The following is a 14484-nucleotide window of genomic DNA, read 5'->3' as shown; positions in this document are numbered from 1 at the left end:
CAAAACATAGTGGACATAGCAAATCTGAGCGTTAGGGATGTGCATTGCGGTCTGTTTAGGCACCTTTGGTTGCGGGTAGGTGATTGTGTTCCTCCCTTTTCCTTTACACCCAGCCCCCAGTTGTTGGCCTTCTGTGACCAGATGACCCTGTTTGATTTGATGTTTGTTTTCCCACTTGGCTTCTGTCTGTATCATCTGTCTTTTGTTTGCGTTCCTCACCTCTACTTCTGTTACAAGCAGGATCACGACCCTGCCAAAATAAAATCCTGATGTTTTGGTAGCACCCCCCACTCACTTGGCCCCGCCCAAAGTAATTTTGACGCCGTTATTTTTTGCATCGTGTCTGACACTTTACTGCTGAAGGCACACAATGGTCACCAGGCCGCGTCTTTAAGCTGACGTGTAGCATTTCTTGTCTGCTTACCAACACAGCGAGTCAGAAGTAACACTTGTACCATTGTGAAGGTTGCAGAGAAATTATTTTGAAACGATTTCTCACATACGATGGAAAATGATCTAGAAATGAGAGCATGACACATACAGAGATCTGGAAATAACCCAAAGGGCACATTTTAAAAACCCGAAGCTGACGCCATGCATGTTTCTAGTTAAGGTTTCATTAATTCTTCTCTGGATCTTCTGCGATGAAGGAGCACTGGCACCCCCTTCTGGATATCTGATGCAAATGCATGCCTCAGAATTATAAACGATAAACGAAACGACTTCAAGGATTTCCTGATTGGCAATTACAGATACAGCGGGGGCAAAAGTCTTAAGCCGTCAAAGAAATCGTTTAAAGCCACTATTCTGGGTAGTGCATATATATAGCCAAGAGAAGACACAATTTAACATTAAAATATATAAAAATGAATGTTAAAAACGGGAATTTCTTCAGTTCTCCAAAAAGTGACTGATATCTTGTTAGATGGCTAGATGAACACAGCTTCAGCTCCCAAACATCTCCTGAAGGACACCCCAGCCATTCCACATGTCTGTTAAATTTCACGTGTTCCACGAAGCAGGATTTCTCGGTTAGCTGGGTTTAACTTAGCTAGAAGTCATGCTCGTCCAATAGAAATGCTTGCTACCTAAACAGCAGACTTCCTCCTGTTCGATGTAAACATCCACTGATGCAGTGCATTGCAGTCTTTATAATGAGCCAAAGATTCTATGCGGTATTTACCAAAGAGTGCATGAAGTTCATGTCAAGCATGGTGCACTTATTTGAGGAATGGGACACCCTTCAATTCTTGTGCTTAGCGCATGAACAAGCCCGCCTAGTGTGGTAGTGTGTAAGTCTGGACCAAATGGGACTAAGCCTGTGTGTGCACTCAGCCAACGACCATGCTGGTCCTCACCTATTGCATATTTTGGAGCAGAAATGGAGCAAATAGAATTATTTTTGCATCTCAGTAACCCTGAATGCATTAATAAATACCTTTTTTGCTTGCTTTTCCATATTTCTGTATTGGAAAAGTCGATCTCTGCAATTCCACGTAAAAGTCTTCTATTTTCTGCTCTGGCCTTCCTTTCCTTTTAATAGCGATGCTCCCCTATGGAATTTTTGACCGATTCCGATAACTGATCTATTTTCTCGTAATTTCGCCGGCACTGGCAGTGAATCTTGCTGGCTCTAATTACCAGAATAATGTTACATCATTTTTTATTGTGTAGAAAATGAGAGATCGATCTACTGGCCAGATTTAATAATAAATTATAAACCACACAATCGACCCCACCCACGCCCCAATATTCAACAAAATTACTTTCTCACCTTCCATTCTTTTGAGGTTCTAGTGTAATTCACCATATGAAGTTTATGTGTCAAGTTTAACCTGCAAGCTTTTTGTGTCTCCCAGGCATAAAGATCACAGTTCCTCTTCTGCAATGTGAAAACGGCACACAGATGTGGCTAAGAACTATAAAAGCTTCCAGTCGAGACAGCCCAGGAACCAAGTACCAGTTCCAAGAACCAAGAACCAGGTTCCTGAACTTTAATGGGAAAGCGCCTAATAAGGACTGCGTCTTGGTCCTGATTGTCGAGGAACTAATTGCTAAATGATCAGAAAAATACACAAAAAGCTCTTTAAGCCGACAAAGGGTAGTGAGGTAATCTGTTTACAATGGTGGTGATTCATTTTCACTAGCGCTCCAAGACGTGTACTATTTGTAGTTCAACAACTGGAACATTGTGCTAACAATGCTATTGTCATGGGGTCAAATCCCACAGAGCACACAAAATTGTAACCCCTCTATTGAATAACAGCATCAAATAAATAAAGAAACTGCATTGATACATATTGTACTATGCTGCTAGTGTCTCGCTGTGTGTGTTGTGCCGTTTGATGGACTTCTCTCCAGGTTGTTCCCTTCTGTTGGGTGAATCTCAATAGCAAGAACGCAAAGATGGTACTTGTGCTCTTGGCAAGAGCGGTCTTACTAACTTGCCTCCCAAGAACGAACTTGGGAGGCAATGAATCATGGGATTGGTCTCCTTTGACGCACCTGATGTATCCTTGATATTTGGGCCTGGGCTCGAATTACATCCGGGGATTTTTACCATCTTCCATACTTCTGTTCTTAGTATTGGAACTGGTCTTCGCCAATGGAGGACGATGTCAGAGGGGTAGACGAGAACACAGGTACGGTGCAGTATGCATAATGAGAAACACCTCTTTAGCCCTGTGCTGCCTGGAATAGGCCCCAGTCCCCTTCCCCCAGAAGCTGGCCTGGATAATCAGATGGGAGATGGAAGGATGGATGGGTGTTAGTCCCGCCAAAGAAAGAGCTGACATTCCACCTTTGTGCCGTGTCCTGGTGTCTGTAAGCCTGTGGACAAACAAACACTGACGTTTAGAAACCGCCGCATTCTCCACCCATCAGCGCTCACGCGTCACTGCTTGTTCCCCACGGCCAGGCAGTTTATAAACAATCGCTCGCGTTTCTCACCGTGGAGACGATTGTGCTCCGCGGCCATTAGTGCAAGCCTGGCTTAAGTGCCTGATTGATGACGAGCCCTTGGCGGCCAAGATCGAGCTTCTATAGGCCTCTTTCAGGGGATTAACTCGCTGTGAGGCTACCTGCCATGGACACATTTACGGCATCCGTGGATATTGCACAAAGACTTTTTTTTTTTCCATTTCCGGGGGATGGGGGGGGTTGAGGCATGAAAGCAGGCATGAGGCAATCTGAATAGGATAATGGGTGCAGGACACAACAAACTTCAAGTGTGGAAAAATAAAGCATCTTCTTAAAAGTAAGCAGCTCTTTCAGCAGAAGGTGATTCTCCTCTATTCACCATTGAATATCTGCTTTGCCCCCGTCAAAGGCACCCTGCTCTAATTAATTTCAGACGTGTAGTGTTGTGGCGCGGACGGCAATGGAGAAGCTACCACAATAGGACAATGGGCCCTTTAATTAAATCTTTCTAGCTGACAAACTTCCTTGAAAATGGACATAATAGCTACCACTGCAAACAAATTCTACCCTACAGGGCCTGTAGGACCAGACTGCACTGCGGGGCAAATTAAAACACACTCACTCATACAATTTTCTTACGTGATCAATAAGCAATAAAAAAAAAATGACCAGATTAGGGAATCCATATTGTGTTCTGAAGATAACTCCAGCAATACATGTCTGACTTGCTGTTTTGCATCAAATTTGTGGGTTAGCTGGTGTTGCGCTTTCGATCAGTTATGTTTACGTATCTTCGTACAGAAGCGGGAATCTGAAGCCGGCGGTCAGCTTCCACCATGTAGCGCCCTGGCCCTGCTGATGCCACCCGATCACAGAGGTGAGCGGTTCAGTAGCTTATCTTCCTTCTCTTTCTGCTTTTTTACACCCTGCACACACTTTGTGCTTAAGATGGATGCTTTGATCCAAAGCTCGATACTGCGGCAAATTTTTACAATTACAGAACAAAATGCTTCTGTAAAGAATAAAGAATTTTTCCTAGTAATTTGTCTGGAGAGATGGAATCATATTTGCTACAGTGTATGTTGTATATTGATTTGCTTGGTTAAATCCATGGCCCGAGCAAGATTTACAATCTTTCACTGGCATAATTCATTATCATCCATACCTTGTTCCCAGTAGTGAGGTTCTAGGATCGGACCCAAACGGCTGCTCAGCCTTTATTTGCGTCGCCATAAATCAGTAAATGAATTTAGAAAAAATAATGTTTCAGGGAGGCTAAAGTCCCCAAATTGGGCCTATGATACATAATTTTTTAACCGAAAGGTCTTATTCCCCCAGTGGGACTTGCCACTGTTCCAGTGCACATAATTGTTAATTAATTAACTGAGAATGTAGGGAGCAGTTCCAGCGGTTGGATGGTTTTCCCATAGCAGCTCAGTGTACATGGGGTACACTGGCCACCGTTAGCCTGGGCGCAGTGACCTGATCCAGTGCTGCTATGGAGAAGCCCCCAGTGCCAGCAGGCCTGGGCGAGGATGATCAAAGGCAGGCCCCCCGCAGTCCCCAGCACATTAGCCTCTTCGTCCATCATCCCACCATCCTCCATAGTGCCTATCCAGCACTGTGTCGTGGTGAGAGTTATGTCACATCGGGTGGGTGGGGGATGGGGTGACCCCAGGCATGTGCTGCTGCTGTGGCCATGCTTTCACATGGGGGGGGGGGTGGTGTTAATAGGAGACAGCACAGAAGGCTGATCGTTATTTCAATATAATATAGAACAAGCAAGGGGGGAGCTCACAATGCATTCTGGTCGGTGGGCAGCTGAGGGGTTTGAGGGTGTGGGTCTTTGCTGGTGCTCACTGGGTGGAAGGGAAATGACAGGTGTGCCATTGTGTGTGTGTGTGTGTGTGTGTGTGTGTGTGCGTGAGGGGGGGTCTGAGACTGACCTGTGGTCGCACAGCGTGTTGCTTTGCTTATATGTTCAAAGCCCTTGGTCTGGGTGGAAGCGGGTTGGGTGGGGGGGGGCACCTTTGTAAACAGTTGCTCCTCATCCACCTCCAAACTCTTTGTCATCTGCCCCTCCCTCCCCACATCCCTGCCCCGCCCACATCTAAAAAGAAAAGGAAAGCCTGTCTGATCACACTCTGATGAACTTGCCAGAGTTCCCTGCCTTAAAGGGCTGAGTGCGCGGCTCGACTCGGGGGCCTCACTGCTGCTCCCCGGCCAGACGGTCAGCAAGAACAGGCCAAGGGAAGGATGGAGGGAAGGAGCCGGAACAAACGGCAGGACGAACCTCCACCACTTTCGAAACCTTTGGCCTTCCTTGTATTTTACTATTATACGTTTTTGCGACTATTTGTGTTTTTTGTGATTACTGTTCATTGCAAGGAAATGACATCAGGAGGAACATGCTGGGCGTCGTTACCCATCAGCCCACCCCCTTAAGTCACTACAAAGTCACCACGAGCGGAATAACCGGTATTGTTTGAAGTAACTATAGTGCATCAGTCTTCTAAACTGCGAAGTTTTAAGCAACTTCCAGCTGTGGAAAGGCTGCAGTCAGAAAAGAGGCCCGACTGCAAGCAGGAGAGCAGGGGAACTTCATCTGAGGCGGCTATCTTCAGGAAAAAGGCACAAGTCAGGTAAGTGTCTACATCTCGGTCAAGTTGCCGGGTTCAGAGGTCATGGACCGGACTCCCTCTGCAGCCTGGTCCGGACCAGAGGCCCGAGGCCAGACAGCTGGGCTTGCATACCCTTTACTTTAATTCAATTGCACTTCTTCATAACTTTTAAGAACTTCCTTGATGTGGTAGTTCCTTTTAGAGGTACCCTCCTTGAACACTTTTGATATATTAATGACACTTGCTGCGCTAATACCTTTGGCCACCAGGTGGCAGAATTTGCTGTGTTTTAGATGAAGCCGCATAAGTACACAGTGTGACAGCTTCCCTGGGAAGCCTGGGTGACATTTCCTTCACATAATGACACAAGCTAATTAATCATTAGCGTTCCCAGAGGTATGCTAGTTAGAGAGGCTTTGTGCTGCCTTTTCCCAGTGGGAGGGCCCAGCTTTCGCACACTTATGTACGCACATGTTTAACCGCAGTGCACACAACTGAAACGTCTTAATGTAGCTCCATTCAGACTTTTTAGATGGAATTTTTGCTGTTTGTCTGTCGTTTTTACTGCACCTCAGTTTTGTTAACCTGTGAATCCCCACGTAAGGCGCCCCGACGGTGTCTGTAGGTGGACAGAAATCAGTGACTAGCACAAATACTGGATGCCCGTCACTTACTGGAAACCTGAGCATGATTTATATTTTAATTCCTATTCCTCGTTTATGTGACATCACGCCGCAATGCATTATGGGGCGGAGGGGTAAGAGTCGCCATATTGTGTATGATAAGTGTAGCAGTAGTTTGGGGTTCAAACGTGTCTCACGTGTCTGTTTTGTTCACTTCTGTGTGTCCCTGCTGCCTCCCGCACCTACGCATGCTCTGTAATGCCCTGGTATCCTGCTCGCATTTCCCATGTGACCTTATTCAGATGTAGCAAACAGACACCAAAGCTAATCAATTTAGCCATTTTAGTTGCTGCATTATAACTGCATTATAATGCTGCATTTTAGTTGCTGATTTTATTCTCGCCATGATATTTTGACCTGTTAACAGCACCCCCTGCTGGTCGGCCATGGCTTGCATGTATACAGTAAGCGGAGTATATCTACATTAACTATCGAGTCCATTAATCCTGAAATGGGCCATGTTTGCGCCATGGATGCATGTGACAGTTGGAGAAATGCAAACCGTCACGTCACTGTGTGCGAGAAGACAGTTCTCAAATAAATGACAGGAACAGCCTATATAAGCATGTGAAGCTTCTGTGATTGGTGCATTCTCCTAAATTAATGATAAATTAATGCACTTTTGCCTCATGCATACATCCATCGAACTTCAAGCAACTAATCTAGTGTAAGTGAGCCTAGGATCTCATGCCAGGAAGCACAGGGCTCAGGCAGGGGACGTCCTGTAGGGGGCGCCAGCCTGTCACAGGGAAAACGGCATCAGCACACACACAGGGCTATGGCGGGACTCGCACCCGCGGCCACAGGGGCGCGAGATGATATATATATATATATATACACTGTATAGATTGTATACATAGTCCCAGACATTGTATACTATAAATACTGAATGAGACATCTGATTATTGCTTAGTCGGCGTATTAGTATGACTGTATAAAATAAGTAAGCAGCCCTGATATGACCCTGGGCTTGTGTTGCAAACCCGTACCCCAGATGCATTTTTAAGAGGGATACAAGCCTGCAGCTCAGTGCGGCTGATGGTGTGACATTAACCCACCAGTCTGTTTGATGTGTGAGAGACTCTGCCGGGAGAAAAAAAACAACCCCATCCCCGGGGACTCCCATGCAACGGCGCATGTGGCACGCTGGGCCCCCCCACCTCAGCCTCCACCCCCGCTCCACGCCACCGCCGATCACCTTCGGTCACGCGCCAATTCGCCGCACGAAGGCACGATGGCCACACACGTGCAGATGACTGTGCTCCGAGGGAGCCTGTGTGAGGCGCTGACCCGTGCCGGTACAGAGTGCTGCCTGGTATCACAGCGAGCCAGGGTGCCCTGCGAGGGCACGGGGGGCCGAAGAAAGTCACCCCAGCGCCCGGCCGTTTGATGGCGCTTCACCCTTAGAAAGCACAGGCAGCATGTAACGCACGACATACACGGGAAGCGTGGAGTAAGACCCTCATTCACAGGAAATTACAGGCCAGCGAATTTTTGGCTGGACTTGCAGCCTGATCTCTCATGGAGCCCCCCCCCCCCCCCCCCCCCACTACGTAGAGACACACTTTCGGGTGTCTTGGTGAAGTTTATGAGAGCCCTGTAACTCGCCACCCTCCGTGAGCCCATAGCAGCGGGATATGGGACACGCGTCTCAGCTAACGAGGACGGGCACGCAGACACAGGCGCGACAGGGGTGGCTCCGCAGGCGAGGCGAGGCGAGGGACTCCCGGGGGAGGGGGGCGGGGATGCTACGGCTCCCGGGAACTACAGGCGGAAGGCAGGGAATATAACCCAGGATGGGGCACCAACCCATCACGGGTCACAATCACACAAAATTCATACACATTCGCACCTACGGACAGTTTGCCAACTGTCAACCTTAGCGAGTTTTTGGACTGTGGGGTGAAAAATGTCATTATGCTACAAATGTGGGTATAAATGGATAGCAACACCTGGGCAGCTTGTATTTTCACATTAGGGTAACGTGCAGGGTAATGAATAACGCCAGTGGCTCGTCTCCCTGTCGGCACCTATTTCCCCAAACTCCCTAAAAAATATCAGGCTCTGTCGGTCGCACCCCCATCTGCCCCCACCCTCCCAACCACACACCGCTTAGCAGACCAAAACAGATGGTGTTTAATGCTGAGCACAATCAAGACCGCTCAGCATCAGACGGGCGAAACTGCCACCTGCACAGGGCCCAGTCTGGGCCTAATGAACACGTCAGGATCTGTCTGCTCCAAATTGCTCCCAGTCGGAGCTGCCCCCGCTAGTCCGTCTCGGGTGGCAGCCGGCCAGGCGGCTGCTCCAAACCTCGTCACCTCCCCCTGACAGCATTCCTCCGGGCCCCTGGAAAACACCTGAATCGAAGACGTTTTTGCATCGGATATGTAAAGAGGATGGATTCTGCTGACGTAAATCTTTGTTTTAACCATTCAGGTGCATCCACTGGAAGGCACATTGTATGGGTTGAAGTTCTGAGTCCATAGCTGCTTGGGCTTTGGTTCTGTGTATCTGCACACCTGCTGTTGTTCCTGGCAGTGAATGTGCCCCCAGTATGTCATGTTTGGGACTGTTTGTCTAAATATGGCTCACCCCCCCTCCCCCCCATCCCACCAGGTTCTGTCGATCCCCCGTAGGTCCAGTTGGAGAGGTGCGGTCAGTTTCGCATGCGGTCGGACAGGGTTCACGAGGCGCTCATGACCACAATGCCCTACCCCCCCCCACCTCACTTGCGTTTCAGCTGTTGCTGGACAGAAGGCATGTGACTTTGAGAAGGAGTGTGGAGGTGGAGGGGGGGGCGCTTCTGATTTAGTTTCTCTGACGATCCAGAGGTGGCAGATGGAGTCTCCCTGGCCGTCCATCGCGGGCGCTGGCAGGGAGAGCCGCCCTCCCCGGCAGAGTAGCCTCCGCGGGCCGGTCCGTCAGTGGCGCTCTGCCGCGCGTGGGCAAACACGGCAGCCACAGGAGCATGTTAAAGGAGCGGGGGCACGGAGGAAGAGTAAATATCCTTTAACAGCCTCGATCCAGATGGATGTGTCCATGACAAAGGGCTTTTTGCCGGCTTTTTGTCGCTGGGCTGAGGAGGGGGTCATCACAATGAGGCAGGGGCATTATGCATGCAGACGGCGCCTTTCACATGTTAACGGAGGCTGAAGCACTATGATAATTGATACGGTTTGCAATTCAGGAGTCCCCCCCCCCCCCCCTCCCACCTCCCCATTAACATCAGCTCATTCTTCTAGGTCTTTCATGGAGCACTTTAGGGAAATAAAGGCTTGTGTAAGACAGACCTCGGTGCTCAGATTAAAGCGGATCTCTCAGCCTCAGCGCGGGACGTGCCCGCGTGTATCTCTGCTGCCAGGTGACACGTTCTCCGCCGCGGATTAACTCCTCTTCGGAAAGGTCTGATACCCGCTAACCGCTTGAAGGGCTGAGTCTCGGCTGCTGGCTGGGGTTCGAGCGACAGGCTGCCCCGTGGACTGAGTTCATGATGTGGTTTAACATCCTCAGAGGCAGCGCATGGTGATTGGATGTGACTGAAACTGATGATATATCAAGGAAGAGGACTAGGCTGTTCTAATTAATACTCCAGTGATCCCCTGTATGTCGTCCCAGTAACTTTTACTGTTAAACTGAAGTGGCAACAGGGAGATTTTGCAAATCCAGGGAATCCAGAAAAGCAAGCATGGGGTATTCATGGACCCCCACAAAACTAATGTAGAAAGCAGACATTTCATTTTCACCCCCTGTAACTGTAGATACAGCACACTTGACTCTGTAAAGAACACAGAAAACTTGTGTTCTGTGAACTGTTCCCCTTGTGTGTCTTGTAATACTGTCCCGTGCTTCATATTTAGCACTGGACCAAAAACAATTCTGGAATGTTTGAACATGCTGGCAATAAAGTAAGTTCCGGTTCCGATTCTGACTTGACTGGGCTACAGCATAAGTTCATTTGGAACGTACCTAACCGTTTGAACCCAGCGATATGCCACATGGCGGTTTGCCAGGCCGCTGGCCATTGGAATGTAAAACTGCCATTACCAACCAAATATCAGAGTATACACTAGCACGTCTATCCCCCCAGACAACATAATTACTGACAGATACATTTAAGAGACGATAATTAATTATGTTTTTATGATGAAAGCGACCCTTTCAGAGCTGGGCCTGGGTTTGAATACACATCCTGTATCCACCCTTGTTCTAACCCTAACCTTGTAAAGTACTTACTGAATTATATGTTATGTTAATTACATTTTACTACCAAGTAGGAATTATTACAGCACACACATTTGAAACAGTTAGGGCTTTTATTTTTTATTGCAGCTGAAGGGCTCGGCCATTAAATCACAATATGCAGCAACAGGGAAAAGACGACTGGGTGGAAGATTAATAGGTGCTGAGATGATCGGCCGTGTTTCTTAGTGCAAAAAAACATATCGCAATATGCTCTGGCGGATCTGAGTTACGACCGCAGGGGTAAAACCAGGCAGTGACAAGACCCCCAATATACGATTATGAGAATGTTGCAAACAGAGAGGGAAAATTACTCAAAAGGTGCTACAAAGATATCTTCATAAGTGGTCGACGGCGGAAGATTCGAATAAAGATGAAGGATAAAAATGTAACGAAAAGGAAAAATTGTACTGATGGATGGTTTAACTGTGCAACTGGGAGACAAATTAAACCCTTTGCCTAGATACCGCTAAACCTCATTAAATCTAGAGGATTTTCCCACATTGTTAAATTATTACAGTATAATTGCCCCGCAAATGAAACGGCAGCGGATGTGGAGGAATAACTTCTGCGTTCCCCTCTTCCCATTGACTACAACGTGTCCAAATGAACGGTGTGACAGACTCCTTTCATCCTCAACACCAATCGCAAAGAGCGCGTGAGCAAGCTGTATGTCCCGCTACGTAAAAATAAAATAATGAAAGCTAAGCGAATGGGCTGGTCATGGGTCGACCGTACACGGCATTCCACAATCAGCTCCCTGGTCTCCCATATAAATCAAGTAAATGTGTAAGTTTATTGTTGGGAAAGCAGGACCCCAAGCTGTCGGCTGTGTGTAGTAACAGTGAATGATGTACCGTTAGCTCCACGGACGTAAATCCTTCAGGTTCGGTCATGAGATCAGCATGTCTCAAGTTGCCTCTCTGACAGGAAGATCTCTATGTACAAACCAAGCATGGCGTCAGCCCCATACTTAGCCTGCAACACCTGTGCACAGCAGCCTCTGAGCGTGACGGGCTGTACATGGGTGTAGTATGTTAAATCTGCTCCTATTACCGACTGCCATGAATAACACAATTACGTCGATAATTCTGACAGACGTTAACTTTCACCGATTTCGGGTTGTGAAAGTTGTGTGTGATGTGCAGTGCTCTCCATTTGGATCTCTGATGAAAAATGCGTCTCAAGATTTCTGAGGAGCTCGGACTTAGGGTGCGCTGTCCACTGGGCACAGGGAAATTCCATCCATCCATCCATCCATCCATCCATCCATCCATCCATCCATCCATCCATCCATCCATCCATCCATCCATCCATCCATCATCTTCCGCTTATCCGGGGTCGGGTCACAGGGAAATTGACTTCCTTAAAGGACACAGAGCGCATGTTCCTGTCGCAGTCGCTGCCATGCGGCGCTCGGTCACTCCTGCAACGCGACACGTGTTCCCCCCCCAATCCGCTGTAATGTTCACGCGGGGCGGGTTTCACCCCAAACTTTAACGATTCTGCCGTAAAACATTTATGTTTCCTTGAGCGCGACGGGGCTAGCAGGCTCCAGATAGACAAAGCTCACAAAACAAGGGAACGACGCAGCAAGCCGGCAGCCTTTAGCGTTTATAAGGCACTTAACGGCGCTGATCACACATACAATTAAGCTGACATGATATTGTCATCATAAAAAAAAAAGCACGATTTTCTTTGTAGACCTGTGGAAAATTAAATCTGTCGAAACCTCAGAGTGTGGTTTTCTTGACATCGTTCTAAAGTTTATGGGCCTTGCAGTGTGTGGTCAGACCGGGACCTCGGCTGAGAACGTTCCACCTTGCGCGTTCAAAGGGAAACGTCAGCGCGCCGCAGACCCACAATGCTGCGCTCTACTTGGGAGGTCCGCTTTTCACGAGGCGGGCCAGCCCGCGGTGGCACCGGCGCTCAGCGGGCAGTGCTGCCGGTCGGTTCGGCCTCTAGGTGAGCGCGTCCTCCCTGCGTATTCTGGTGCCATTACTTCGGGGTCTCTAATTTGCTGGTGCAGGCAAAAAGACACCCTGTTCGGGTTTGTGATAGAGCGGCGTGTTAATCTGAGTCACGTACTCCGCTTTCCAGGGTAGGGGCCTGGTTATACCTGGGGGGGATGAGTGCATACCAATGGTGTAAATGGAATATGGTGATTTGAATGACATACATACTCATTCTTACCCATTGACTGATGAGTGGGGAAGCCTGGTTCAATGTTTACAGAATTAATATATATGTAGGACGGGGGGGCATGGTGCAGTGGTTAGCACTGTTGCCTCACACCTCTGGGACCCGGGTTCAAGTCTCCGCCTGGGTCACATGTGTGTGGAGTTTGCATGTTCTCCCCATGTCGTCGTGGGGTTTCCTCCGGGTACTCCGGTTTCCCCCCACAGTCCAAAAACATGCTGAGGCTAATTGGACTTGCTAAATTGCCTGTAGGTGTGAATGGTGTGTGAGTGTGCTCTGTGATGGGCTGACCCCCTGTTCTGGGTTGTTCCCTGCCTCGTGCCCATTGCTTCCGGGATAGGCTCCAGACCCCCCATGACCCAGTAGGATAAGAAGTTTGGAAAATAGATGGATGGATGGATGGATGTAGGATGGGTGATATAAATGATATATCAGCTTACTGTCTCATAACATTTAATCAATTTAAAAAAAAGAGAAACTTGGATAAACTGTCGATAAGGAACATAAAATCCTTTATTATCCTATATGCACAAATACATTGGATTGTTTCTCGTTACCTCCCCCACCTTGCTTTACATAGCTTGGGGGTCAGAGTGCAGGGTCAGCTAGCATGCAGCGCCCCTGCAGCTGGGGGTTAAGGGCTTTGCTTAAGGGCCTTTGGAGATGTGACTGTTCCGTCAAGGCCGGGCTCAAGCCACCGATCTTCTGGTCACAAGCAGAGAGACTTAGCCCACACACATCAGCCTATCGCGTCACAGAAATGAGTGCAATTCCAACCAATCATATGGTAGTTTTTTAAGGAAGGACAACCTACGTCCAACGAAGGCGCAGCGAGGCTGGTTGAGTTCCTGGAGCACGCCGCCTGCGGTTGTTTGGGTAATATCATGGAGGACGTGAGCTCTCCCTCAGAGGAAGCGTCGAGCGGCGGCGAAGAAAGCGACAGCTCAGCAGCGATAATATCTTTCAAAAAAGGAAATACCGTGCTTGAACATGGTAACGACGCTGCTTTTTTGCAGTTAGAACTTCAAAGTCCGACACATAACAGACTGGTGCTGTGTGCAGTAAACTGTGGGAAAACTTGCCGGAAATACCGCGAGCTTCTTTCCCTACTTGACGCATATCCACACGGAACGCATGGACTACGTACAGTCAGACACACAGACAAATTAGGCTTTCCACTTTCAATCTGAAGAAAGACTGGACTACCAGCGAGGCAGTCAGGGTAAAAACAGCAACAAACCTTATTTCTGGCGTTTTTTAACGCTACGCCCCACAACAAAAAGCAGATTTTTTTTTTTTGTCAGATTTATTTATTGAAGTTACATTTCAGTTTCTTGCTATTTTTCTCCAAAAATGGAGCATCAAAATAAAAAACAATTAGTTATATTGCGATAATTGCTGATATTGATCGGTATGAAAAAATTATCAGGATATATTTTGCATTAATGACATTCAATGTCATTAATTTAGCATAAATTACATTTAACTATTTTAAGAGTCATAGATTTATTTCTAGTTATTTATTTTCTATACCAGTAAATACTATTGAATGTAAGACATCCCAATTCTGCCATCTATGAGACACACAGATACAGGAGGAGAGCAAAGTTAGGGGTCTTGTTCAAGGGCATAGCAGTGACATCACTCTGCAAGCCACAGGATCTGAAACAGTGACCTTCCAACCACGGGTCTTGTCCTGCAGAGTCACACGCTGCACAAAAATGTGCTAACATGCTACATTATACAGTACATAATAGATGTTTATATGAAGCTGTTGCATCCGTTTAAGCTATGGGATGCAACGAATTCAGACGTCTAAA

General features: G+C 47.7%; 1 long non-coding RNA gene across 1 annotated transcript in view; it reads left to right on the top strand.

Annotated features, from left to right (window-relative positions):
* Positions 1-12744: 12744 nt before the first annotated feature.
* Positions 12745-14484, top strand: part of LOC125719855 (uncharacterized) — a 351742-nt gene continuing 350002 nt past the window's right edge. The window contains exon 1 of the long non-coding RNA XR_007385227.1: positions 12745-12916. This is a non-coding gene — a long non-coding RNA (uncharacterized LOC125719855). The remainder of the gene's footprint in view (positions 12917-14484) is intronic.

This window comes from Brienomyrus brachyistius, chromosome 24, assembly GCF_023856365.1.
Source record: "Brienomyrus brachyistius isolate T26 chromosome 24, BBRACH_0.4, whole genome shotgun sequence".
In the NCBI taxonomy this organism is placed as follows: domain Eukaryota; kingdom Metazoa; phylum Chordata; class Actinopteri; order Osteoglossiformes; family Mormyridae; genus Brienomyrus; species Brienomyrus brachyistius.
Note: the sequence above shows the minus strand (reverse complement) of the source record. Positions and strands in the feature narration are given on the sequence as shown.